The sequence below is a fragment of the Dermacentor silvarum genome, chromosome 6 (genome assembly GCF_013339745.2).
Source record: "Dermacentor silvarum isolate Dsil-2018 chromosome 6, BIME_Dsil_1.4, whole genome shotgun sequence".
Taxonomy (NCBI): domain Eukaryota; kingdom Metazoa; phylum Arthropoda; class Arachnida; order Ixodida; family Ixodidae; genus Dermacentor; species Dermacentor silvarum.
Window position 1 is genome coordinate 85,699,899 of NC_051159.1, and position 25,777 is coordinate 85,725,675.

The following is a 25,777-nucleotide window of genomic DNA, read 5'->3' on the forward strand; positions in this document are numbered from 1 at the left end:
GCATCGATGCACACGGGTGCGCTTTGTCACGTATAGCGAAGAACGCAGTAGGGGGCTTTAGCGAGAGCTCTGGGCTGGCCTTTTCGAAGCCGCTGCGCTTTGTCTGTGGATGAAATACAAACGGTTTACGTGACGGCCTTCCCCAAGCCGTACACAGATGCTAAACGCAAGTAACAAGCCCGCGAGCTCTTGTTGCCGAGATGTGGCTGTGTTTGTGTGTGCGTGTGTGCGTGTGTGTGTTCTTTTTTGCGTACTGCGAAGTAAGGAGGACCATAGCCGCCGTGTAAACACCGTCATTCGCATCTTGAATGCTCTAACTGACCCGACAAGAAGGCGAATGACTTTGTGAATAAAGCTTTATCAGTTTGTTATCTGGCAGTGTAATAAAAAAGCAAATGTGAAAACTGAGAGACGTATTTAATTTCATTTCCATTTATTTACTGTCAAGGCCGTACATGCATTACAGAGAGGAGTGGCAACACAAAAGAAAAAAAATGGCTAATGAGGCAGCACATGATCAGGTAGCCCACTTGAACACATCGTGATCTGTGATAGTGACGACGGAGGCGGGAAGGCGATTCAGTCTTGACTTGTTTTCGGGATGAAGGCTCCGATGTATGCAATGCTTTTACATTGAGGCACCCCAACTTTCATTCGATGATCAATACGAGATTACAAATGGCTTGGAGAGGAAAAAAAGTGTCATTTTTAGGTCATTATATTGTAGTATATTTTGTGAAACAGGCATAAGCGGGAAATTTGACGTCTAGTAGAAAGGAGAGGTAGGTCAAGCTTTTGCTTCATGCGAGAAACGCTGGCTAAGCGATAGTAGTTAGGATATACCTAGCTGAGCGGTTTTGAACCGATTCTAAGGACTGTTAACGAGCTAGTGAACGGGTCTCATATGGGCGAAGCGTACTCGAGTTTAGAACGCACGAGTGTTTTATATAGTAGTAGTTTCAATGGAACGGGAGCGAAGCGGAAATTGTAACCGAAGGTACAGCTAGCTTTGTTAATAACATGGTGGATATGTTTCTGTCGTGACAGGTTATTAGTCATATGGCCGCCTAGATACTTGAAGCTGTCGATGAACTGAAGAGGGCAACCGTTACGATCATAGCCCTGAGAAATGAACTGGTCAATTTTTGAGACACTCTCATTGGTCTACATTTGGTGATGTTTAGATTTATAAGCCATGTATCACAACCAGAAATATATTTTATTAAGGTCAGATTGAAGAAAGGAGAAGTCAGAGTCCTTAGAAATTACGCGGTACAGAACACAGTCGTCTGCAAAGACCTTTACATTAGAAGTAGCAGAATCAGGCAGGCCATGCATTATTATAAACAAGAAAAAGAAGCCCAAAGACCGACCTCTGAGGAACACCGGATGTTACATAGCATGACGTAAAGTCATGATATTGCAACAGAAACGTACTGTGTTCTATTCTGCAAGAAACATTCAATCCATTTAAGCAGGCTACAATCAAGATGGAGTGCGCTAAATTTCAGCAATAGTAGTCGATGTGTGACGGTTTGAAAAGCTTTCGCGAAGTCAAGGAAGACGAAATCAATAACTGCGTTTTTTCGCATTTTATATTTAAATGCGTTTTTTCTTGTTAGGAAGCCGTTTTAAAAACAAGTTAAACCAAAGAGCCCGATTGCATCGAGATAATAGGCAAGTCGGAATATATTTTTCAATTATTCTTTCAACCTTGTTTTTGAAAAGAGCCAGTTTTCAGCGATAGACATTTCCCAGAACTGTGGAAAGAAGAAAGCGGCAAGACTTTGTAACTCGTTATTGATTGAGGAAAAATCTGCTCTACTGTTGTCACGAATTTTCTTACAGTATTTTAGACGCGGAGGTGAGCGTAAGGGTTTAGCAAAATTAATCATGGAATGATCGCTTAAACTAGGTATAATTGATAATGAAGAAATTGAATCAAAAGATGTGGTGAAGACGAGGTCAAGGATGTTGGCAGAAATTCAAGTGACGCGGGTAGGCTCTTTAACAAACTGGGTGAGGGTTTGTAAGGGATTGTAAGGGAGAATAGTGGCACATACGTGTCCCAGTACTCACCTAGGCCATTTTTATAACGCGGCACAAGCACGTCCGCGTTTCCCATTTCTATCTGCTCATCAGTGCCTGGAAGATGATCACTAGCCACTTGTGCAAACTATTAGTACACGGAGCATGGGGGCATGTTGTGAGTCTTCGATTAACCTGTTGAGCTACTTGGTAAACGAATCATCTTTGAGGCTGCTCAGTATTGAATATATTCTCGAAAAACGCATGCTTATGTGAGGCGTTTGAAATTAGAATAATTTCGGATTGGGGGGGAGGTGTCAGGTGTCTGGGGAAATGAATCAATACATAATATTTTAATGGTAGCGGTGAGAATGGCTAACTGCTATGCTCAACGTCGGAATAACTAAGAAATACACTCGACTGGCATGCAATATGTCTTCGATGGTTTTCGTTTCGGGAAAAAGTAGCCTTTGATTTTTCATGTAAAAGGGGCGAAAATCATAAGGCTCAGCAACAGCGACGAGTGAAGCAGACCGATGAACATGGAGCATCTTTGGCCAGAAAGGACCCAGCAAGCAACCGTCTCCAGCGTACAAACGGCACGTTTAGAGGGTAATCGTCAAGCAATTTGCATCACATATGTAGCTGTGAAATGAACTTCGACTCACAGAAATGTTTCAAAAATGCAAAGTGATGGTGACGTGACAGGAAGCCGCATTAATACTGAGTGAAATGGCGTCGGAATATACTGCGAAACCACACTCTCGCGCAGGCAGATTCCTGTACAATATAATCGCAATACGTGACAAGGATTCTTAAACTACTGCATGGTAGCCGCGCAATGTTTTTTGCAGAGTTTACAGAAGCAGTTATGGTTACATAATAAGCGTACCGTTCATAGTGTAAAGTTATTGTGGATGGCTTTTAGAAGGAGGACCAATAGAGAAAGTAAAGGTACGGATGGCAAGCACATGTGCGTCGGGTTTGCAACCCTGCGCAGGGGGAACGTGGTTAACGGACGAAAACTTGGAGGACGCTTAAGCTTCGCCTTTAAGAGTAGAACGCGATAGCGTTATCGGGACCCGTTCGCATACGGCAAGTAAGCTTCATTCGCTGCAACACTGAACGTGGAAAAGCCAGCTTACAAAGAGTATGCTTACACCGATCGCCTTAAAGTCGGCTTCACTTTTAAACTGAGATGCATTGCTGGAAGTATGTTTTCCCAGGGGCAATATAAGTGGTCTTATATTAAAATGTGAAGGCCCTAGCACCTTTTTTTATTATTTTATTGATTGTTTGCTATTGCCCCAACGCGCGCTGGTCTGGTAGAAATGTTTGAGTTTCCTCGTTGCAGAATTAGATTTTCTTGTACATTCAAATTAGAATCCGACGCCGATTGGGAAACAATCCGACGGCGAATCCGACGCCGAATGGTAAACTCGTACTTTACCATTTTTCTGACGGATTTCACTCTGAGAAGTTCAATTTTTGTTCACCAAAACCTCGCACCACGTCGTCGCCTGCGTGGTCGATGTGGTTGGATGATTTTCTCCGCCACCCGCGATCACACGCCGGTTGCCGACGCCGGATTTTCTGCGACACGGGGCCCTAAACGCCATTGCGTTAAAAGAAAGAACAATGAGCGAGGCACTAACAGCACGCTGACGAGGAAAATTAGTGCGAAAAAGAAGACAACTCACACGGGAAGAAACGACAAAGACAAGTGCCACTTTGTCAGAGTAGCGCTTGTCTTTGTCTTTTCTTCCCGCGTGAGTTTTCTTCTAGGTTGCTCTACATTTCCTCGCCAGCAAAGCAAAGCCAACTAGCCCAACAATCAATTCTACCAACAGCGCGAGAACGTCAGACTGCCCATCAAGTCTACAATCGGTCACTAAAGCAAGCCGACTCAATTCACTCTATTATGTCCGCGTTGTTTTGTAAACATGCTACGTATGCGGCCAGGGTTCAAAAATGTTTGTCTTGGAAAATAGTCTATGCTCCTAGCTGCTGCTGTACAGTTTGAAGAATCTCGCGCTCTACGTGATAACGGCAAAAAAAAAGAAACAAAACTTGTTCTATTGCCTGGTAACACTTGCACAAGTCGCCAGTTTAATCAGGAATTAGTATGCTTTCGTAAAAGCCACTCTATTCAAATTCAGCGCAGTAAGTTTGTATCACAGTGGGAAATGTGTGATGGCATTTACAGCTTCAGCGAAGGTTAAAACTGTGGAGACGCAGTTCAAGACAATCGGGGCGTTTCAAGAAATTTTCGCCTTGGTGTTAAGGTTGAGCGAGTCAAGCAACACCATTCAAAATGTCTTTTCTTGACAGGGGTATGGGGAAAGGTCTGGCTTATAATGTGACTGTTTGAAAATGTCTGTCTGAAATGTGATTTGAAGTGTTTGCGAAGGTAAAGCAGCAATTTACTGATAGCAGAACTGAAGAAAAATATTGAACGTGTGCTTTCAGGCTATCAACTGTGACAGCCTCACTTGACCATGATGGCATTTAAAGTATCAAGGGAAGCCGCGGGCTACCGCGTCTTCCAAAGACAGCAAGAAATGACCGTTCATAAATAATTTTAACACCTGGAGTTCGTATGCGGGCATCAAAGGCGTCACGCCAAACAGTGTCAATAACAGATACCATGTACAATATGTACATCAAGTACCCATTACACACATATAGTGCACATTATGGTTTGAAACGTTGGGCGATGAAAAGACGCACACGTGGGCGTGAGTGCATGTCTTTCCTACGCTTAACTTTTCAAGCCATAAGTCTTAATAACTCGCTAAGCTTTCTGTAGCTTTGTGTATATAATTTATTATCGGTGACAACGAAGCTCCATAATCTTAGCCATGCGATGTGCAGGAGCTGGCAGATGAAGGAGATGGCAGGTTGGGGCCCTTAGGAACTTACGATAGACGTAAAAATCGCGCAGATGGACGCGGAAAGTCTGGTTGATGGTACTATGTTGTACAAGTTCTTCCAATGTCCTTCGTACTACGTAATCTTCCTATTCTGAGGAGTATAAATTCAATTATAGGTTTTAACCATCAAAGAAGCTTGATGGCAAGTGTGGTGGACGTCACGTGTCATTTTATGCCTTACGTATACGGGAAAACGTCAACAGCGATGTCGTAGATGTCGGTTGCTATCTGCGGCTTAGGGCAACGTTGCGGTGGAGAGCAAGGAAGCTGTAGTAACCTTTTCTTGTCGTTACTTGGTCAGTGGAAGTTGTCCCGCGTATAGAGCTCGACGAAGATTCAGTTTGATGCGGTGCACTCGCCGGCATAAACAAGAAGCCCGAGACAGCAAGCTGTTCTCTCTTTTGTCGTGTTCACCGCCTTTGTTTGCTTCTCTGTGGAATCGAAAACAGAGGGCTGTAGGAGGAGCTGGCCCATTTACAGAGGCTTTTCTGGGCGGCATTCCGTAGAATGATGCGATGGTCTTATTTCCTCGATTCATGTTATCATCTTTTCTTACTTATGTATAGAGGAATAAAGATTATGAAAAAACGGTTTCTTGTTGGATGAGCCAAAATACATAATAAAAACGTCCTTCCTCCTATCCGCACAAAGAAGTGTAAGCTACGTAAAAATGTGCGTTATCTACTGCTCCCGAAGCATATTAAGGTGGTATATATAATACGTGTATTTTTTTAAACGCAAACATACACAAGAACTCAACAGGATGCTGTTGTCTGCTATTCGAACATTTGTTTTTGTTCGAAGCAACATAGTTATGTACAAAACGATGCTAGGGGAATGACGTTACCTGGAGTACACCGACTGTTTGCTCAGAAAATTAAACTGTGTACCTGAAAGAAATGTGTACTGCCTTTACACTGATATCACTGGGTGGGAACACCTGCGTCTGTCGTTGTTGGAAGAGCTTGGAAAAGTTTAGTTTGGATAATACCTCAGAGGAGACAAGGAGAAATCGATTTGGAGGCTTGTATTTGTCCTCTAGATATCCCATCAGCAGTATGAAACGATATGAGGCCTGTTGCTCGAGCCTTGATCGATCCACTGGCGGCGCCCTTGAAGTGCGCTTTTGCTCTTCCTGAAAAAACTAGACTTTTTTAATCGAAATTATATTTAGATAAGATGAGAAGGCGGGCTGTTCAATACGAGCAGCTGGCTAATTTTGAAGTGTCTACATTAATTATAGGGGCTCAATGAATATTAACGCGATAGTGTTTAGGCCCCGTATCGCAGAAAATCCTGCGTCGGCAACCGGCGTGTGATCGCGGGTGGCGGAGAAAATCATCCAACCACATCGACCGCGCAGGCCCTCCACGTGGTGCAAGGTTTTGGTGAACAAAAATTGAATTTCTCACAGTGAAATCCGTCAGAAAAATGGCAAAGTCGGCGTTTGATTCGCCGTCGGATTGTAATTTGAATGTACGAGAAAACCCAATTCTGCTACGAGGAAACTGAAACATTTCTACCAGACCTGCGCGCGTCGGGGCAATAGCAAACAATTAACAAAATAATAAAAAAGGCGCTAGGGCCTTCACATTTTAATACAAGAACACTTATATTGCCCCTGAAAAACCGTCTTTCCAGCAATGCATTTCAGTTTAAAAGTGAAGCCGACTTTAAGGGGATTGGTGTAAGCTTGGTCTTTGTAAGCTGGCTTTCCCATGTTCAGTGTTGCAGTGAATGAAGTCTACTTGCCGCATGCGAACGATGCGATGCGAACGGGTCTCGATAACGCTATCGCGTTCTACTCTTAAAGGGGAAGCTTAAGCGTCCTCCAAGGTTTACCATACCCTCGTTTTCTGCCTATAAAGAAGCGGTATATAAAAGAGAGAGAGAGAGAAACGAGAAGGGAAAGGTAGGGAGGTTAACCAAGGACGTGCCCGGTTGGCTACCCTACGCTTGGGGAGAGGGAAAGGGGAAGAATAGATAAGGAGCGAGAATACGAAAAAAAAACACATAAAGAGCCAGTTATTGACACAGTCAGTCGCAGAGGAAGGTCCACTGTCACAAGCGCTCATATAGTCCAGTCTCCTTCAAGAACTGAAGAAGAGCTTTTGTGGCCTTTCGCATGCAGGAATGCGTAGGCCATGGTCCCAGAATCTTTTCCTCTGACAGCACTCTGCTATCTAACATGCTGAGTTGAGTTTGAAGATTCCGTCGTTGAGCGTCAAAAGCTGGGCAATGACACAGAAGGTGCTCTTGCGTCTAATCGCAGCCGCACAAACTGAATGCCGCACTGTTAGCCATTCCTATTAGGAATGAATAGGAATTTGTAAATGCGACGCCCAACCACACGCGACACAGTAAAGTTGCTTCTCCACGGGAGAGTCCAGGTGGCAGGCGAAGTCGCAATTTATGGTCGAGAGAATGCAAGCGTGAGTTGCTGAAACCTGGTGAATTCCATCTTTGAAGTGTGACGTGGCGAGCAAGTGATTGAAGTTGCCGCGCAGCGTCCGTTCTTGAGAGTGGTATAGGCACTCGCTGATGTTTTTGATGAGCCGAGCGAGAAGCTTCATCGGCGCTGTCGTTGCCAACAATTCCGCAGTGGCTCGGCAACCGCTGAAATACGATGTCGTGTCCTTTCTCAATCGCGTGGTGATGAGCTTGTCTTATTTCGTACACTAGCTGATCGTGTAACCCGTGACGTAGGGCAAACTGCAGAGTTTGTAGGGCTGCTTTCGAATCGCAGAAAATGGCCCAGCGATTTGGTGGTTGCTGGAGCACGTAATGGATTGCACCTTGAAGAGCCGCAATTCTGCTGCGGTCGACGTGGTGTTGTGAGACTACTTAAATTGCAAAGAGACGGCGTCCGATGGAACAACCACTGCTCCGGTTTAACTGTTGGAATTAGTGGAACCGTCCGTGTAAATATGTATTCGGTCCAGATAAGACTCGTGTAGGCAAAGCAGGGACAACTGCTTCAGGGCTAAGGGTGACAGGTCTTATTTCTTAGCAATCCCAGGAACTGAGAGGCACACGCGAATTTGCCGGAGACACCACAATGCCGATGTTGGGCGTTTTGCAGGCTTGAAGCCAGAAGGTATCGACTCGTGTTGTCTCGTCAATATACTACAGTATGTAGCCTGTGGTCGTCGCGCTGGCAAACCGGCTAAATGGTGGGATGGTAGTCGTGAAAGGTGTCGAATGTGCGCTCTTAGTGTCTCTGCGACAATATGGGTGGTGATCGGGTGCTACTGTGCAATGACAATCGTCGCAGCTATCGAAGAACATCTCAGGAGGCCAAGACATGTCCGAAGTGCTTGGGCTTGTACGCTCTGTAGTTCAAGGAGATTCGTCTTGCATGTGTTCGACAAGACTGGAAGACTGTAGCGAAGAAATCCGAGAAATAGTGCCGTGTATAGCTGTAACACGGAGCGCACGGATGGTCCCCACGATTTTCCAGCTAAGAACTTAAACACATTCTCAATACAAATGAGTTTTTCTTCATGTTGGAGACATGGGGACTCCAGGTGAGGTCTCGATCCACAATAACGCCTAAAAACCTGTAAGTTTTCTTATATGCAATTGAGTGGCCCTCGATGCGCACCGGGTAGAAATACATCGGTATATAAAATGCTTACAGTGTTTCCCCGCTGCATGGGAGGGTAAAAAATGGGTCCAAATTGGACTTCTAGAGGCGGGGGGGGGGGGGGGGTGTAGGCCGACCGCCACGAACAGCGGTAAAACAAATTGAAAAGCGCAGCGTGGGCCATCTGGGCAGTAAGCTTTTGTCTCGACGAGCTCGTTGCACACCGACGCCACTTGAGTAATGGGCATCGAAGGCTGACACAGAGCGTTATCTTGCACGCAAGTTGAAGAAACACGCATGTTTGACTCCTAACTACCACAGAGCTTGGGGAGCGGTGAAGACCACCGGCGCCAAATTAGCGGTCACGCTTGACAGTGACGAGGGGCCTCGAACCCCCCTTTTTGCGGTGCGCTTTCTCGGAACCGCCGCAGGCGTGCTCCTCGCGCGCGGCAAACGCGTGGGTGTGAACAGATTCACAACTTGAGGTTGCACCGATTAGTTAAATGGGCGGCCTCCCCTAAAGGGCGACAAACAACCGCGTCTCGTGTCCGACTTCCGCACCGGTGTTCTGGCGTCGTATCCTTGGAATAGGCGCGGTTCGGGTCTCGATACGGACAGTTTGAATCGCGCCACGCAGACCGGATGCGTGGCGACCATTACTTTTTATGGGCGTGCTAACGCGCGCACCGGCGTGTAGTTTCTCAGCCGCATCAGAGCATATCGGTTTTGTCTCGGACCGTGGGCGCCGAGAAGATGTTTACTTCGTCTTGAGTTCGAGACACGGGGTCGGCATTTGGCTGGAAAACCGTTATCCCGCGCAACCCACTGACAACTTTACTCGAAAACAAGTAGTTGTTTATGACGCCACATGGCCCTTGACTTCTGGGAGTCTGGTCGCTTTGCGCACGTGTTCGAGGACTGGTGCCATGATTCCTGCGCTTCCTGGCGTCCAGGTTTTGTACATGTGTTTTGCTTGTTGTTACTTTGTTGCACCAGCTACGCTGGCATGCCGTTTCTTGGAACTTTAGACAAATATGGGCAGCGTGACCCTCTCCCCTTCGTTGTTGTATATTCTATACTTTGGGTGAGGATTCTACACGGCGAACTGTGCTAAAAAAAGTGTTCTGAAATGGTTGGTTGACGGACTGGCCAATCACGCATGGAAATTCTAACGAACCCATGGATTGGCGAACTGATTCTCCAGTCACAAAACAAACCAACAGTGATTCGTCAGCAAACATTTTGGGCGGAGCGTGGGGCCTAGAAAATGAGGCCGCAGCGCTCCGATCAAGTAGAGTGGTTGTGGACCTGACTTCGGGTGCTATGCACCATCGGCTCGGCCGAGATAGGGTTGCCCTATATAGTCCAAACCTGTGTAACTCTCTGTAACCAATGTATCATTACAACCAAGCTTTGTAGAATCGCAAGAAATACAAGCTTTCTTTTTTGATACATCAGCATCTGCGTCCTTCGAGCCGATCTCGCCCGTAGAGCCACCTGTGCAGACCGTCTCTGACGGTGCGTCCCGGACGCCGAGGTGGGGGTGAGAACAACGTATCATCGTAGGAAGACGAAGACACTTTACTGGAGGAAATGTTAGGGGTGACATGATCCAAAATGTCTTAGTACGTAGGTTAGTTATGTGCTTCAAAAATAATTACTGGATAATGATTATTTTCGCAATTTATATGCTTTATGCGAGGGGCAAAGTTGCCTTTTCCTGATTCCTCGGGGAACTATACAAGGCACTTCGTTGAATTTCTTTGAAACAGGAAGCGTATTGTGGATAATGTAGGATAATAGACAAACTCTGGAAGGTAATTAGAGTCTTCGTTGAAAATTATTAGCAGAAGCATTTGGGAGCATACAAACACATTTTAGGAACTGAGTAGGAACTTGGCTTATGTCCCGAAAGAACTGAATGTGCCATTAAGTTGACATTTGAAGAAGCAGTGGCGTATCATAGGAGGGCTGTGCGCGTAGATTCCAGAGAGTTAGGTAATTACGGGCTATGCAACAAAATTAATTTTAATCATGTCTTCTAAACTGCAATGTGGCCCTTATTTGCACTCTTGCAGCATATTCCCAATCTATAGAGTTCTATTCCCAATATATAGAGTTCTAAAGCAATGCGTGACGGTGAGTTCACATTCAATGGGAACTCACCGTAGTGTGTGTAGAAAGTTAGAAGTTTCTGGCCAAATTATGACTGGTGCAAAAGATTACTTAAAACTCCTTTTGATATTGTCGCAGTTCACTAAGAACGGGAGCTTTAACTGCGAGAAGTCGTGCTGTCACACTCTATCGGCAAACCCGAGAACAGGGAACGCAGTCTTCTTCTATTGAGCCTGCGTGAACTTTCGAGCAGGTCGTCTTTGTCGTCACCATCGTGGCTTGATGGAGATAGGGGCACGGCATTGTCCTCCCTCCAGAGCGGGCATCGTCCCGAGGCGCGGCGGATATTAGTCAGTGCGCAAATACAGATTGTGCATGTTCATCGGAGAGATAAGGCATTATGCGCACCACGTGCATAGTCTCAGGCAAATGCTGGTGACGCTTTGAGCAATACGGGGTGTCAGGAACGACTTCGTAGGTGACGTCACTAAGGCGGTGGAGAACTTTAAACATTCCAAAGTATCGCCGTAGAAGTTTTTCTGACAGACCTCAGCGTCTACGTGGCGTCCATACCCAAACTCTGTCGGCTGGCTCATACACGACAGATCTAAGGTTGAGGATATACCAGCGGGCTACACTCCGGAAGAGAACGACGTGTAAAATAAGAGTAGGTGAGCTGGTTGGTAAGTAGTGAAGGGCAAGGCATTGTGGTGGTGTTGCTGGTACGTAGCTCGGCTATACAAATACATTTCTTCATTTTGATATTTGTTCCCCACCGCGTCTCTACAAATACAAGTAGCGCAGTGCGACTGTTCAAGTCGAAGGTTGTCAGGGGATTCCCGGTAAAGATCACGTTGCAATATGAGGAAGGGGCCGTAGCAGAGCAGTTATGAAACGTTCTTGCTTCTTCGCTGCTTTCATTTTCGTCCGAGAAGAGCAGAAGCTGACCTCGCGCTACCAAATACGCTTTCGTTCTCATTTCTGGCTAATACAGTGGCGATCGCTGACTGTGTGCTCGGTTCAGCCTATACTAAGCCCAGAATGTAGTAGCCAGAGTAACTGTACACTTATTACTGGGGAAATAAAAGACAACGTACATGCTCTGTCCGTGGCTTATGTTGTACCTTGTGTTTGGTGACCGGTCCTCCTAGGACTTTTTCAGGTCGTCATCGTTACGACGACGTCATGAAGAACCGAAACAGCAAGAATGAAGCACCCCTGCCTTAAATAATTCTGGCGCATCAGAAAGGTATGTTGGTATTTATGACGCTGTTTTATGGCCTAGAATGTTATGCCATTATGTTGTTGTTATAACCTTAAGAGGCAACTGAAGTTGAGATATGTTAACGGTAAACATTATTGCAAAAGTTACGAACGCCAGCTATAGCGAATGTGATTAACCTGAGAAAAGAGCATGTGTTGAGGAAATTGCACCGTTCGGGCTTTCTAGACTGAGAGGGTGGCTAGATTGCGGCAAAGACGACTTCTTTGTCCTTTGTGTGTTTCCTATTTTTTCCTGGTCCAGTTACCATCGAAGTGCTAGCAGTCATTTATGATAATTAGTTTTCTCGGCAGGTTGTATTGATTTTTTTCTCTTTACTAGTGAGCTTGCATTCTAGGTTCGTTATATCCTATTCCAGATCCAACAAACTGATAAGGTCTAAGATGTGCGTTTACGGCGTGATGTTGCTGTCCGGAATGCACCTACACAATCTGCAATTTGCCTGTAACATAAGGGTCTGTCTAATTATGTCTGTGAATCCGCTTAACGATGAGGCTGGTTTTGTAACAGTTGTTATCCGCCTTTGTATTGTTCACCTTAGTATGTTCTAGGATGTTTTATTATTTACTAGTTTCATCTTCACCACTACCTTTGAAGTTGCTGTCTGCTTATAGGCAGCGACTGTGGCCGCGAGTCTCAACGTTTGCCTTATGTGTACATGACGCCGTTGGCCAAAGCGTCCACCCAACGAGGCCGCTTAGAAATGCTGGTTCTGTGCTTTGTATAGATTCTGACAGTGCGCTTTGGGAGCTTTACACATATCGAAGGGGAAGGCAATATATAGTATGTATCACTCCCGAGAGCATTGAATAATTGGGAGTCCAATCAGAAGCTCACCGCATGGTTCTGATAACATTTGGCGAAGCGTGTGCCATTGGTGTCGTGTTGTCAGCGTGAAAAAGTGCTCTGATAGAACGTCTAACTTGCCTAGCACAGCGCTCTACACTACAATTTTACTTTGCGCTGAATACTTCCTTTCTATTTCACTCTCAGAAAGAGACATAGAAACGCACATGGAATCAATTGCCTTACAGCCGAGAGCGCGCGTGCGCTCGTCATTGCTCGCCGAGCGTCATTAATATTCTTGTCCACCCCATCGACCCACTGCCGCAGACACGTCCGCGGCCTTGGGAATGCGCGAATCGAGCCGCTGCTCCCGGAGGGCCTCGCATGCTGCCACGTACGGCATGCGTCGGCGCGCTTATATTTCTTTCCACGTAACACTCTCACCCCTTCCTCCTCGCAACAACCACCCTTTGCACCGATACGCTTTGTTTTCACTCCTCATCCCTGCACCGGTTACTGCTTGGTATTAATCATAGACTTTGTACAATATGTTTGTCGGGGCAAATAACGGCGCAGTCGTGCCTTTTGATACCGGACGCAGAAGCTCGCACCGGCGTTCAGTGCGCTGGTGTTGAGCGCAGCTCATTAGATGGCTAACGACTTGCGGAACAAAAAGAAGCGTGGCTGAGGTGCCAGGACGAAAAAAATTAACGGCAAGAAAATTAGCAGCGTTATCTGTGTCTTTGTGTCTTGACAGGAGGGCACCATTCTAAACGTATGACAGTGAGCTTATCGTACGATTTTGGGAGCCGCCTGTTCGTTTTATTTATTGTTTTATGCCGTTCCTTCTTCCTTGAGTAATTTCAGAAGAATTTCTTCACAGTGCTTGCTTTTTGCAGCAAAAATAATATCCAACTGAGTTTGCGTAATATACTGCCTTTTGTATATTGTATAGGAGAAAATCAATAAATATACGTATACATACAACTCAATAGAATTCCGACAGGAGCTTCCTTCCTTAAATAAAAAAAATTGTCGCCTTCCTCACTACTTCGCTTTCTACGACTCAAAGATGAATGTCATTTAAATCAGAAATATTTATGCGTTATTGTCCGGCAGGCTTAACTTATTTTGCTGATTCTTTTCTAAACCTAAGTTTGACTGGATCGAAAAAGTGAATGTTAAACATAGTTTGAAATAGTGCTGACGATTTTTTCAGCAACGCGTACTCACCGAGTTAGAACGGCTTACTTCCCAATATTGTGCACCAGGTTTCTTGGTACGCAAGAATGGTGTTTACTACATAACTATGACAAGATGAGAAAGTCAGCTACTCCTTTAATCCCCATATCGCACCCAACGCTGAATATTTGTAAGAGAAAAAGCTACAGAAGTGAGGAAATACTTAAGACGCTTTTCGCTTAGCGAAGATCTGCAATCATAATACTTTATATTTTAATTACGCTCACTCCTCTGGTTATGCAGCGCTATAGGCGTGTCTTGCGACGGCCATGAATCTAATTGGTACACCAAAGTGGTGGTAGTGCAGGAAACCACCAAAATCACTGTCTAAATGTTACCTGCACAGATTTTATCACAAGAATCCCTCGGGTGGCTCCAAAGCCAATGTCTACATTGCTTTTATAAGTGATCATGCGAGCATTGTTACCTGACGATTTGTGTTCAGCGTGTACCAAGAGCGGTTGATTCTGATTAGGAACTATTTCTTCATTTGCTGCCTTTCACAGCTCAGAGACACGTTGTGAACTCCCGCTTTCGAGGAGACCCGTTTTCTAGATTTCACTTCATATTCCTTTAAATTTCGAGCTGCAGGGCAAGAAATAGTCGTCATCGGTCCAACCATTTGTGAGTTTCCATGGTCATTGGTGGCATTGTAGCTGACAGTGTGTCGCACAAAATTTTTGCGTATGTTACGTGTATGTTGAAATTGCCTTATTCGTTATCTCTTTTTACTGCAGTAATAGACAGGCATGCGCAAGTACCTTCTACACAGTGTCATGAACCACACGCGGGCGTGGTTGCACCTGTTTCAGCGGCGACCACCAGAGAGTGTGGGAGGTGACTTACTCTGTCGCATAACTGGTGCGACTGGGTGGAGGCACGTGCTCCAGCCTGGTTGCGTGCTTTGTCGTAGTCAGGTTTTTAACATGCCTGCGCTAGCGAGGGCAGCTCCACCTACAGCGGGGAGGTAGACAGAATCCCCAAGGCGGAACTGTGTCCAGATTTTGCTTGCGTGCCGTCCCTCAGTTCTGCATAGCCTTCCCGTGGCTTCATCTATTTTTCACACCCTGTGTCATGTTTCCCTGTTCGCTAACTGCACCTATCGTGTGCTGTTCTCGGCAAAGCACAGCCCTTGTGAAGTAATTGCTTTTGTAGCACGGAATGATTTATCATCTGCTCAGGTGAACTAGGGACGACAGGGTCGTCTACGTACTTCAAAGAGTAATTCGTGGCGGGTTTGTAGTTCCTAGCTATATGAGGCCCTGTCCGTTATTGCCACGAGCAGAGTGTTTTACTTTTTGCACGCGACTGTCTTTCACTGTATGGTCCCAGTTAATCCAGTTATCGCTCGGCGTAAGACGTTTCTACTGTGTTTGAAGTTTCTGGAACATTGTCGCCAATTCTAATAATGCGAAAGAGGCATGCTTAATTAGATCGTGCGCTGCACGATCAGCGTTGTATAGACCCACTGCAGTTACTGAGGTAGTGAGTATGCAGGGGAACAGTTCACAGTAGCGATGGCCTGTTGGGGATTATCGGCGTTTTTCTCCGCCCTAGAAATACATGGGGCATAGAAGTTTCCGATTTAATTTCACACATGCAGCGCAGTTATATGAATCGCCCATTTCGCGAAATAGTTCCTCTGACGTCTTAGAACAGCTCGCAAAACAGTAGGCATTTCAAATAAGACATATTTTCAAGATACACATAAAGCTGCAGTACCGATTCCTTCAGTGTCAGCCCCATTGGAATGCCAGTTGGGGACACTTCAAAGGCACTTAGTTTATTACAATGATTAGCGATATTGCAAACATTTTGTCAATAGCTGCCAAGCGAATGTCGCAACGCATTTTGCAAAATGTCAACATTATAACAGCTTTTGTTTTAGTATTATTGCGATAGCAATTATATGGACCCTTCAGCCGGATTTCTGCCGTCGGCGTCGCCGTAGCCGTAGCCGTAGCCGTCGCCGTCGCCGTCGCCGTCGCCGTCGTCGTCGCCGTCGCCGTGAGGTTCCGTATAGATTCCAAGGGCGATAAAATCGTCGCCGCGCGCCGTATGCGCGAGCGAAAGCGCGCGGGGGACGCGCGCTATCACGGAGGGCGAAACGCACGGCGGAAAGCAAACGCGACCGTCCCGCCAAAGGCCGTTGGGGTATGGGAGGGAGGGAGGCGGGGCGGCGCTGTGCTCCGGCGCCAAAGGCGTATCTTACCACTCAATTTCCCACGCGAAAGCAAGAAACGGGAAGAGGGAGGGAGGGGGGGCAGCTTCTCCTCTGCCAACAACTTCTCTGCCCGGCGGTCGCCCGCACCGTCTCTTATCTCCACACGGCTCTGACCTTTGTATGGGCTGTGAATTTGCCGCTCAGTTTCCGTTGAAGCGATAGACCGCGCGAACTTGCGCTTGCTGCCAGCGTTTTGACAGTCGTTGGCTGCGGTCATTCAGTGTGATCTATTCATGTTTGCTTGTGCGCGCTGACACCACGATTGTTATTTCAGTTAGTAAGCCAATGTGTCCAAGTTTATGCAGCCGATAAAACTACTATCCTTACTCCGAATAGCGCTCTACTAATTTGCTATCGCAATCGATGCTTCGCCTTTCGGGCGAAACTGTGACATTTTTTTTAGTAAAATATCAGTGGGCAGCTGCACAAGACGGTAACTACGCGCTGGGAGCATGTATCGTCGCATGCAATATAGCGGCACCAGAAATTTAAACAAAACACCAAGCAATCCTTCAAATTTTCAGTATTTTATTATCGGCAGAGCACGCACTTCATAGGGAAACGGCGTGTCGTTAAAGCAAGCTTATCCAAGCTTGTTTTTCAAAAGTGCATGACATTCGAACAGGTGCTTGTGCTTTGCCGATACATACAAATTTTCGTTGAATATGACCAAAACTAAAATTCGCAGCGAGGCGTTCACACAGTAAATTAATACCAGCGCACAATAGACGTAGATCGCGCCGTACTCACCGATGAGAAAATTTAACATGTAACATAAGAAAGAAACTACACTCAAAACACAAAGTCACGATCGCGTTCTGTTCTTGTACCGCCTATGCTCTATCAAAACGATGGAACTATTCCGACAAAAAAAAAAAAAAAGCGTACCCTGACACAGAAACACCATGATCAGTTGATCTTGCGGTACAATTACACAGAAGCTCGGTGGATTCTGGGGTCACTGTCTTTGTCTTGGGGCACGTCTTTGTCGGGTTTGCGGGCCCCACAGCACGAAGAAAAGCTGCTCACAAGAGGTAACTGTCTATCTTGTTTGTTACCCTCTTCTTGCTGTAGCTTCGTCGTATTCGCGCAGTCAACCGTTGCCATCATTTGATAGCAAAACACTTCCACCGACGCAGCCTACTCTGAGAGTTCGTTTACCTGGTTTCTTTAAACCACTCTAAGCATTTCAAACCATTTAACGGCTGCGGCGTGTCTCATGATTATTTTTTTCTGCCACGAGCCGTTGAGAGAGTGAATTGTTGAAACATTCACTCTCGCGTTTTTAGCAAAGTTCGTTGGCGCGCAGGTCACGTGTCCCCTTCTTTTCAAGAGAAAAGGAAAGAGAAAAGGCAGCAGAGTGCAAAGTTTATTGTGCGCCCATCGAGTTTTTGTTTGCTTGGTGTCGGCAAGCGGATAGGCGTAGCTGGGTGTAGTCGCTGCTCTGGTGCTGCCACTGGCTGTTTCGATGAGTGCTGCCCAACAAAGGATGAAATCAACTTTTTAGGAGTGTTGTATCTGCTTGCGAGGCTAATAAAGAATCGTACCAAATTCTCTTATCACCATAAGGTGCCTTCAAGGATTAGTTTTCTAGTTTTAGCTGACGCACTTGAATGTAGCGTCTCGTTCGTTCCTGCAATTTTCTTTCTTTTCATCAATAGCCCTGTTGTAAAAAAGTGTGAAGGTGATGAAAATTATGCATATCTGGAAGTCACTACGTTTGATTCAAACCTGATATGCATTCCATATTGCAGGTAAAAGTAAATCGCCAAACAAGACGCGATCACTGCACTGAGCTGTAGCAGACGACAACAACGCGAACGCCCTAGCCATTTTGCTAGAGACCAGCGTCCTGTTTGTCGGTAACGTTGCAGTAGGTCAGTATTCACGTGTGCATAAAGACATGTATAAATAGCGCTAGAAGCCGGCTTGTTTTTATACACTCCATGACCAATGATTATGCTTGTCGTCATCGTTGTGATTTGAGTGTTGCCTGTATTTCTGGTCAGAAGTTCACCCAGTAGTTTCATTCTACGGTCGCACATCTGGCACTGTTTCGTTCTTCACTGTCACTTTGGCGTTACGATATATGACGAAGTTTATGCGGTGGTTTGGAGCATTCGTGCATGAAAATTTAGGTTTTGCTTTTAAGTCATGCTTGTAGCTAGACGCGAGATCTTAGGAAACTCAATAAATATTTTGTGGTAGCATAATTTGGATTCAGGGCCAGTTTATGCTTGAGAGGCTCCGGCTAAAGATAAAAGAAGGCAGAGATATTTTCGTGAATGGAGCTTCACTCAGAATTGTTCTAACATGCAAAAAGAGACAGGATTGCGCTGAAGAAAATGTGACGGTGTCCCTACCTTGCCACAGCTTGATTTTAAGCAAGATTAACACATGTAATTTTGTATGAGAAAGATTCTATCATCATCACCATTCGTGAGTGATTTGCTTTAGTTTCTTGGTAGACTCCGAGCAGTTGCAGGTAAACTGTAGAGCAAATAAGAAATTTTGATTGTCAAAGCAGACTACAGAAACCAATGTGAAGTTAATAAAAGAAAGGTTTACTCCGAATTCGTTGATGAGAGAAACGGTAGCAGTGATTATTTTAAAGAGAGATAATGAGATTAAACTTCTGAACTCTGGCAGTCAGGCAGATGCTTAGCACAAGGTCCGAAATTTAAAAACCTTCCAAGAAATAAGTAAGGACCATTATGGCGTTACCCAGGTTAAGGCGTATGTCGCAGCCGTCCTGCCTTTACCCACAGACACATGCATTACCACAACAGCTTACATACTTAACCAAGGCACGCATGCAGGTTAGGTTGTAAACTGACATTTGGTAAGGAACGTAAGACAGCCGTGCTGATTAAATGCCAGCTAAGTACTTTTCCCTTGCGAGCAGAAACTGCATGCCATCTAGAAGTAGAAACTGAGAGATATATATCATTAAACACGCAAGTAGAATTACTGTGAAAGTGGTATAAACATCCTATTACGAAGTTTCTCGCATATAATAAATTTCACATCAGCAAGTTAACTTGCAAAGTAATCAAGTTAGGCCTGGTCGTAAAGCTTATCTTTCTTCAGAAATGTTCCTCGCATTTAACAGGTAAAAAGAACAAACAAAAGATAATGTTTTGATACGACCGAGTTACCGTTAAATACCAAAATGCTGTGCCGTTTCAGAGTTCCACATTGTTTTCACTCTCGCTCGGCAACAATTGCATATATGCGACAGCTACATGCCGGGGCAAATGCGTCCAATTGTCAAAACGCTCTGTCGCATTTAAAACCTGAAACTTTCTGCACTTAGCAAGCACCTTGTTCGTTGTAATCTTCACTGCCGCGCTGCTATGAGTGAAAGTTATTACTAATTTCTTTGTTTTTACGAAAAATAACATTTTAAATAGTTTTCAGCCTCCTTGCAGATGACGCGGTGAGAAGTAAGATATAATGTGGGCGCGTAACTTTCGTTTTAATTCTTTCGTCTCCCTTCGGGCTTCGTTTGTTTTACTGAACATACGATAGCTGCACTGAGCTGCAGGCTTGGGAGACGACAGTTCGGCGAAGCTTCCATGGCAAGAATTTTATCGCGTGCTTGTTGCAAGGCGAGTGTCGGAAGCCGCGGCTGAGACAGCCATTAGCTGTTGGACTGTTGCGGCTGTTGTGAATCCGAAACTATTTCAACGCGCTGTGATCTCAAAACGCGTTCGTTGTTTGAGCTCTAGTACCATGGCCGTTGGATAAAGAATCATTATGCTTTCGAGACAGAGGATGCGGCACAGGAAATTCGAAGACCTCTCAAGTGTATGTTTACAGCCTGTGCGCGCTATCATCCCACGGTTCCCACAGCGCGTCCGATTCTCAAAGGTAGCGTCGTCATTTGTCGGCGCCTGCCTTATCACCGCCATCCGCGCTGTAGCCGTGTCTACTTTTGGGGAACTCCACATGCGCGCAGTCACCGTGTTTGGAAGTGAATTTCACATTCTGTTGCTCCCTAAAACGTGCGCATTTTGGTTCGCACCTATGGCTATGTCATCTGGTGTATGTTAAAACAAGGATGGCATTTGTACGCCGCCCAACAAGTGTTAAAACATTATGAACTTGTGGGCGATCATGAAGCTGGTTCAACCTCACAGTTTCTACATAGCGTAAACGGCTACGAAAGTGGGCTGGTCCCGGACATAGTGCAGTCTAACACGGCGCCTCCAAGCGCGAGCTGTCGCAAGAAGACGTGGCAGTGACATGGGGCGCGCGCACCGAGCGTTTCAAAGAGCTTACTGGCTTTGGAACGAGACGTATGCGTGCGCTCGTGGCCTGAAGGTTAGCACTGGGCTGCTGTGCTCGACGGCCAACGTTGGATGCCACCGTCGGTCACACATTGTTTTCTTTTTATGAAAGCGAACCGAAACAAGAACCTGTCTACCTACCGCAAAGTGACAATTTTCAATGAAGCAAAGAATGCTTCTTAATAAAGTTTTCAAATGTCACCTTCATATGCGAATTCTAATTATTATATGCTGGACTGAACTGCTACACATGAAAAAAAGAACACGAAAATCAACACAAATTGCCCAATAAATTATTTATTGAGAAGCTCTCAATGGTAATGTCATTGTGCAACTGTTGAGCGAACTCAATGTCTCTTGAAATGTTGTTGAAGGTCCGTTGATTCAACAATTAGCCAACGATACATCAATGGTAAATCAGCAGTCATTTTTCTACGGGTGCTTATGGCACGCTGTTCAACATTATCATTCAAAACGGCAGGGCTATGTACTTTCCAAGAAAAAAAGATCGGCAACAAGGAGACAAATAATTTATGTCGCTGTACATGGTAAAATATACAAAGCATGCACAGAAGCCATTGAGAGTACGAAGGCAAGTATTCGCGAGCTTTTAATTAGATTAGCTTTTCTTGGCATCTTGGACGTGTGTGCTTTCTCGCTTCCTCAGCTTATTAAACTCACGACAGAGAGTTCGTATTAGAGTCAATTTGCACTGCCGCAAGTATGCTCTTCAACCACATGTATGCGTTGTCCGCCTTTCCATCTGTATATTACATCTGACTTCTAAGGGATGTCGTGTCAAACAGCATGACATTGCCTTGCAATCAAGCATGGTAAGTATAAAACGTACCTCCAAGGACTCCCGAAGTCGCTTCTCGTGCCTGGCATCAATGTCTGAAGACGGAAAAATAAAACGCGGGATACTGGACGAATTAAGGCACCGCCCTGTCTTGAACACGCGCACACTCTTAATTAGCTTTTGCATTGCTTTTGGTATTAGGTATCTGGTAAAGCACGCCAGTGTAATGAGTAACTACCTCATTACAGTACTGTGGGCGGGTCTTGTGGTGTCTCTATACGAATGAAATGAACGCGCACGAACAGCGACTCCAAAATTATCTTTATCCTGCGGGGTTGAACTGTACGCATTCTCTCTCACCTTCTACCATCAAAAGCAAAAAGTATGCTCTAAGTAATTGCGTATAAAACAATGAGGCATTTTAAAACATTTAGAAGCATTGATACAAGCGTCATCAAGAGTGTACCAGTCGGTTATGCAGTGAGCATTGGATAATACAACAAGACGTATATGTAATAACAACGCGCATAACAAGACTCAAGCTTGTCAACTGTAAAAAGAACTAAAATAATAGGAGAAGAAATACGGGATTGAAATGTACTGTAACATTCTTGGCGAATAAGTGTAGCAGTAACGGTATCGTAAAAAATAATCGGATCATCTCAATGAATACGAAAGACCAGAGCACTCCAAGCAAACAGGCATGAAACAAACACGTCGCGTCGGCGGGGACTATATACAGATACACAAAAGGTACTCCTAAATGCAGGCCACATATGGTGTTTGTTGGCGGCCATAGTTATCATTTTCCCCTTTATTGAGGAACGATGATCATGGCTTCCAAGTGCGCTTCTCGTTTCCAAAATACAGTATGAACAGCAGGCCTAGTCAGGAGACAGCCTCCTTTGGCCTCTCGTCGTGAGTACTTCTCAAAGTATACGAAAAGATAAAGGAAATAAAGCAAGATGAGAATAATATTCTTTTATATCCGACGCTAAAGTGAAAGATTATTTTAAGCTGTGTTAGTAAATTACCTTGCCACAATACAAAAAAAAAAACACTCCTACCGCGAGAAGAGACTTGGTCAGCCAGAAAATACGCAAGAACGCACGAAGTGTAGCGACACCACCTTGAAATTTCCACACCAGCCTCGTTGTGATGGATTTTAACGCCGCTTCTCGAGCCCAACTTAATTTTATCGGCAAGAGACTGAACTTAGGAAGCTTCACAAACATTTACTGAATCACGATTGCCGAAATGCGAAACATACGTGGCAATCAGTGACGTCTCGCTGACGTATCGGCTCTAAAGCTTCAGCGCGAAATTGCAAAAATGGTGCTTTGGTGATCGTTTTCTCTTCTGTTAATCAACCTGTTGCCGGGAAATCAAGGAAATTAGGGTCTGTCAAAAATAATTTATCAATCTAAACTGATTCAGTGTTTCTTCTTCCTGTGCCTCTAAAGCAGGTGCCTCTGCAGTGAAAAGAAATTGCATTGCCAACAACCTGGAGAAAGAACCCGCCCCCATTTATTCCAACAAAGCTAAGCTGAAGCATTTGGTGATTTCATTTCAGATCTTTCGTGATTTCTCCTGACAGACCAGGAAATTAAATTTGATTCTTTTACGCCAGCCATGAACTTCCGGTTTGTGGATTGCTCCAAAGGGCGTGATTGGATAAATCATATTACCCTACTAGAAAAATGTTACTATTATGGCTTTTGGGGGGCGTCTTTTTAAAATTAATGCAATCGCTTCTTCAATACCGTATGCAGCAAGGAGTTATAAGCAGTCACGCATCTGGTTTAAAGCGGGTTTGCGCAGGTGTGCCACATGGAAGTGTTTTGGGGACCGTTGCTTGTTGTGTGTATATATATATATATTAATTATTTAGTAGCTATAGACAAAGAGGCGAAATTTATTGTATATGCCGATGACACGATTATACCTGTCGATATGAACAATCCTACAGATGTCAGGATGAGAGAAAACGCCGTACCAACAAAAATGTCGTCCCAGAGTTTCGCGAATTCATTAACCATAAGTTTCGACAAAAGAAAGGCAGCCTTTCTTTACTTAGAAAAATAGAAATGTCGATACATATGTACTTCACTACAGCTTAATAACACATTCATTTCCATTGTTCCATCTGTCACGTCTCTCGGTCTTGTGTTTGCGTAATATATGTCGTGGAATACTCATTAGAAGTGGTAATCGGTAAGCTAGCTAGCTCGGGTGACTAGAATACATTGTAGGGTTGCGTTTTTGATCAAAATTCTTTTGTACAAATATTTGTTATTATCTTCAATAAACTATTGTCTTCTTGTCGAGGGTTGTCCAACGCTATCTAATATTAATATGCTGTTTAAAATGCAGGAAAAGGACGTACATTGTATCCTAGATGTTCCTTATTACACTCACACCAGTACTCTATCTAAAAAGCTCAGTTTGCTAGCAATGCATAATATCTACCAACAATTTTTAACGCAACGCTACGCGATCAGCATTGCAGAACAACTTCTACATATCAAATACTATGGTTTCAAGACCTTATAGACAAAGCTAACCATGACATAATTTATTCTTTCAGCACCAGATCTTTCCGCAACATTGTAGACCCCCTTCTTCCCATTCTTACAAGAGCACGATTTTTTTGTGAACCACCTGGTCGGCATCTATTCTTTACATAATGTGGGTCAAATTTTAGTCCATATACTACTGAAATTGTTATTGCTTGTACTTAATCATCCACTAATCGTTTATATGTTATGTTGTCATCTGTGGTATTTTTTACAGCGAAGCTGTTAGGGGCTCACTCTTCGATGGTTGCGTCCGGCCATAGAAAAAAAGCTCTCGTTGGCCGTATGCTGTATGTGCGAGTGAAAGCGCGCGAAGGTGAGGGATGCGCGCTTTCACGGAGAGCGAACGCATGGCGGAGAGAAAACGCGACTTATGTGCGAGTGAATTAGCGCGAGGGCGAGGGATGCGCGCTTTCACGGGGAGCGAGCGCACGGCGGAGAGCAAACGCGACTTCCCAGTGGAAGGGGAGCGATGGGCGAGGAGGGCATCGAGGCACCCTAGACCAACGTATCTATAAACTTTGCCCTAGACTGTGCATGTGCGTGCCCGCTCTCCCACTGCGGCGCATGCGCGCAGCCCTGGCGGCCTCTGCCGCCTGTGCCGCAGACTCTCTCAGGGCGCTCACCCGCCTCTCTCCTAACAGGGGGTGCCCATGCCCCTTCAGGACCATTAATAAAGTTAATTCTCTCTCTCTCTCTCTCTCTCTCTCCTAACAGTGTCGACAACGGCGTTTAGCCGTTCCGTCACGTAGCCAGCGTTTTGACGGCGGTTGTGTGCGGTCACAAAAACAATGAACACAACTGTTGTCGACTACGGCGGCGTTTTGCCCACGTTCTCACCGAACGCACGCGGCTTTGGTGATGTGTTTGTGAAGAACCTGCCACCCCTTGCCGTATGCCCTATGGCGGTGTACCGTAGTGACCATAAGGCCATGGTCCCGGTGGTCAATAAATAAATGAAAACTACCAGGAAGGCGACGTTTATCTGCGGCACAAAATGCCTATTTATATAAAAAAGTTGTCGCAGTTTCACCTGAATGGCGAAGCATCAATTGCGATAGCAAATTTGAAGAGAGCTATACGGAGTAATGATATTAGCTTTATCAGCTGTATAAACTTGGACATGCAGCAGCACCGGCAACACGCAGAACTGCTGTCGACGCCGTCGGCGTTTTGCCCGCGTTCGCTCAATATGTGTGCGGCGTTGGTGACTGTTGCCGGAGCCTCTGATATAAATAGGCACGTGGTGCCGCAGCTAAACGTCGCCTCCCTTCCCTGACAGCTGATAAAACTACTATCCTTACTCCGTATAGCCCTCTACAAGTTTGCTATCGCAATTGATGCTTCGCCTTTCGGGTGAAACTGCGACAACTTTTTTATGTATATAGATGTTAGGTCAGATGAATTCTTTCCGCATCGAATGTTTCGATGCCTAACTACCAAATTACTCAGTACAAATGACACCTGTTTCCGTACTGTACGATTGCCATTCTTTTTCCTAACATCACTATGTTAACTTTTATACGTTAGAGACTCTTTATACCCGCCGGGGTGGCTCAGTCAGCTAAGACGTTGCGCTGCTGACCACGGGGTCGCGGGATTAAATCCCGGTCGCGGCGGCCGCATTTCGATGGAGGCGAAATGCAAAATAGTCCGTGTGCTTGCGTTGTAGTGCACGTTAAAGAACCCCAGGTGGTCAAAATTAATCCGGAGCCCTCCACTACGGCGTGCCTCATATTCAGAACTGATTTTGGCACGTAAAACCCCACAAAGAAGAACAGACTGTTTATCTGCTTTTTGTAGCTGCCTTTAAACGGGGCCGTCGACCTCGTCAAACCTTATTGGTTTTTTACTCACGTTTCGCAACAGCATCAGTGGTGCTGAAAAAAGTTAAATTGAACTGAATGAAAATTA